This window comes from Poecilia latipinna, unplaced genomic scaffold (genome assembly GCF_001443285.1).
Source record: "Poecilia latipinna isolate Pla-1442-1.1 unplaced genomic scaffold, P_latipinna-1.0 Scaffold3038, whole genome shotgun sequence".
Classification (NCBI taxonomy): Eukaryota; Metazoa; Chordata; class Actinopteri; order Cyprinodontiformes; family Poeciliidae; genus Poecilia; species Poecilia latipinna.
This window is the reverse complement of record NW_015115654.1, coordinates 45,478-49,157: the sequence shown is the minus strand read 5'-3', so window position 1 is coordinate 49,157 and position 3,680 is coordinate 45,478.

Below are 3,680 nucleotides of genomic sequence, written 5' to 3'. Positions count from 1 at the left end.
ACTAGCCTCCAAACCTAACTCCTTATTTATAGAAATATTTTGGTAATACTCTGTAAAATATCAGAATGTTCACTTAACTTTTATGCTTTTAGTTGTTTGAGGACACATTTTGAATATTAAATCAGGTGTTATGATTAGTTACTCAGTGGTTTACCAAATACTTTTTACACTTGCTTAATTAAGCGTATTTAAAGTATACTACTCTGATTGGAGTACAGTTTTGGGGTACTCGAACCGACCTCTATGTATGAACGGTTGTTCTATGGATAATTTTTTAAAGACAAAAAACACCGCCATAAAATATTATCTATCACTGCAGCAGTCATCCCACCCCGTGAGAGTTGGGCGACACGCACCGTAGTGGGTGCCCCTTATTTTGATTTCTGAAAGATGGCAACCCTAGGTGAAACCAAACCTCAAGTCTCAACACTGTACTCTATTATGTGCTTACACTGCAATTTTAACTCTAGCGAATTTGATGTGCATAGAGACAATTTTGCCGTGCTTTTATAGTTTACCTTGCATCATCAACTGATAATTTAATCAGATATCTGCATGAAAATGTGAGTTTGAGTCCTACCCTCGGTGCAACAGGTCCTCCAAAGTCCCGAGTGGGTCAGAACCTCCTCGTTTTTGTGGACGGTCTCATTGTCGTTCAGGTTCTTGGAGCGGCACATCCCACGGGAGTAGAGCCAGTAGTCCGTGCCCACTGCGATGGTCATGAGGCTGAATGCACAGAAAGCCCCCGCTGTGGTCAGAAGCATCATCATCCCCCTGTTGCAAACCCTCATCTTGATCTGATACACCTTCACTTCCTTAAGCCGAGTAGTTTCACCTGAAGACTCACACTCCTGGGTTCAGAAGCCGACCAGAACTGGTTCCAAATGTCTTATCTGTACGACTCCAATTAGTTGAAGGACGCACGGGTGTGGAGAACATTGTCCTCTACAGGAAGCGCGAAACATTTAAACTTAAGTCCGTCAAGCTTTGTTCAAAAATAATCTCTCCAAGTCTTTTGGCAGAGAGGAGAAACAGACGTGATGCTGCTCTTACAGAAGAGAGAACTCTGCGCCCCAGAGAACATCAGTGGTAGCTCCGCACAGGCAGCCTGGAGTCATAACCCCACCTACCAGTGAGTGAGTAGAGCTCATTGGTGTGTGTGTTTGTGTGTGCGTGCATGCGTGCGTGTCCGTATGTGTGTGCGTGCGCGCGTGCGTGTCCGTATGTGTGTGCGTGCGCGCGTGTGTGTGTCCCATTAGGAAGGATGCAGTGGGCCCACTGGGTCACAGAGACCAGCAGTGCTCAGCATGTAGAGCAACACGCAGAAGAGGGGGAAATAAAGCACCATGGATTGCTAAATAAGCAAGGGTGTAACTTAACTTTGTGTTGCAAGTTACGATGCATGATGGGGAAGACGAAGAAAGAGGACTTGAGGGAGGCACTGAGGCACCCACAGATATGTGACTGGAATAAGGCCAGAACTTGAATGTGAATCCCATACAGTCTTATTCAATATATTAGGATATCCTATTATTATTGGAGCTTTGCAAAGAAATGTACATTTTGAAAGTACAATTAAATGACAATAAAGTCTGTCTATCTATGTCTACGATGAGGTTTGTCATTAGTTTCTATTAATCAATAGAACATTTTGAAAATAACAAGCTTTTAGCAGTTATTAGACTTACTAAGAGATATAAAGATGTTAAAACATCAGTCATCTAATTAATCTATATATCTTTCACTTGGTGATAAAAAATAAACTTTTCAGTTATATTCTAATTTATGGAATTAGCATGCATATTTGCTCAATGCTTGACTACATTGAGCAAAGATGCAGTTACAAAATTCAGTAATATTTTTGTGAAGAATTATCACAATAACATTTATTGGCTGCTATTAAGTTCTCAAAAACATCAACAACATTAGATTCAATAGTAATCACAACGTTATTAAAGGATTCAAAAACAGAATACACATTTGGCTGTGTAAACCAAATGAATCCTTGTCAGTGCAAACTTTGTATTTTTCAATGATGTGGTTCTGATTCCACAGCTGTCTCTGAATTGGCTGGCATAAAGCTGTGCCCCGCTAAATTACACAGAGCAGATGACATGTGATGTGTCTTTAATATAGCAAACATATTTATTTACTGTGAAATTATACAGTAAGACAGGTTTTAATTCATTTTACATGTCTTTTTCTGTCTTACCTGGGATTCTGCAGTATGGAGGACCAAAACCAACATAATAAGAAAAAGAAGAATAAATGTATAAATAAAAGAATAAATGTATAAATTAAAGAATAAATATATATTTTGATAAGAAATAAAAGCATAAATATATTTTTGGAGGACCAAAACTGACATAATAAGAAATAAAATAATAAACATATAAATAAAAAAAATAAATATGTAAATTAAGGAATAAATAAAAGCATACATATATATTCAGTTTTTCCTTTTCCTTACACATGAGATTCCGTCAAGTAATGTATATATTTTCTTTTTCATTTCCCCTAAACATGCGTTTTGTCAAGAAAAATAGGTATTTTCCTTAGTCTTTTTTTTTTTTTTTTTTGCTTCTCGCTTGTATTTCTGCTTGCTCTTTTTCTGCTGCATCATTATGTTAATGAGAAGAGCTGCCTTCTATGTCCAGCTCCTCTACTGTTGGTTAATAGAGCTTTGGAACCAACGTCACTGCGTCAGACATTGTGGGGCGTTTATGTCTCACACAGGCCATCTTTACAGGCCACAGAGCAAAACAAACTTTATCCCGGTGGTTTTATTGCGTTACCGACTGCAGTGAAGTTAGTTTCGAGTTGGATATTCCAATGTCCGCCGAGAAAGCGGCGTTTAGCTTTCGGTTGATCCGATTTATGAACGCTAATTTCGACCAGCCGTTCTCCAGCTCCCTCCTCAGCGCTCGGAGGTTCACTTAGGGCTGTCAACAAATTTCCGAACTGAACTGAACCGGGATAAAGTTTGTTTTAGTCTGTGGCTTGTAAAGAATGCTCCGAGCTAGCTGAATGCCCAACAACGTCTCACGCAGTGACGTTGGTTCCAAAGCTCTATTAGCCAATAGTAGGAGTTGGACAGCTCTTCTCATTAACATATTGATGCAGCAGAAATACAGCAAATGGAAAAAAGACCAAGCAGAAAAGGGAGAAGCAAAAAAAGACTAAGCAAAACATCTATTTTTCTTGACAAAAACGCATGTTTAGGGGAAATGAAAAAGAAAATATATACATGACTTGACGGAAACTCGTGTAAGGAAAAGGAACAGCTAAATATATATTTATTCTTTTATTTATTCATATATTTATTCTTTATTTATATATTATTCTTTTATTTCTTATTATGTCAATTTTGGTCCTCCAAAAATATATTTATACTTTTATTTCTTATCAAAATATATATTTATTATTTTATTTATATATTTATTCTTTTATTTCTTATGTCGGTTTTGGTCCTCCATACTGTAGGAGCCATGGTTTAAAAATGTACATACTTTGGCTCCTTTCTTAGTTTACATACTGTAGATCAGAGGTTCCCAAACTGTGGGGTGCGCCCCCTAGGGTGGGCGCCGTGCCATTACGGGGGTGGGGGGGTTTACCTTAGAATGGCCAACTCTCTGTTATTCCTCTGTCAATTTGATACAGTAGAGGCTTCTGCACTTCTC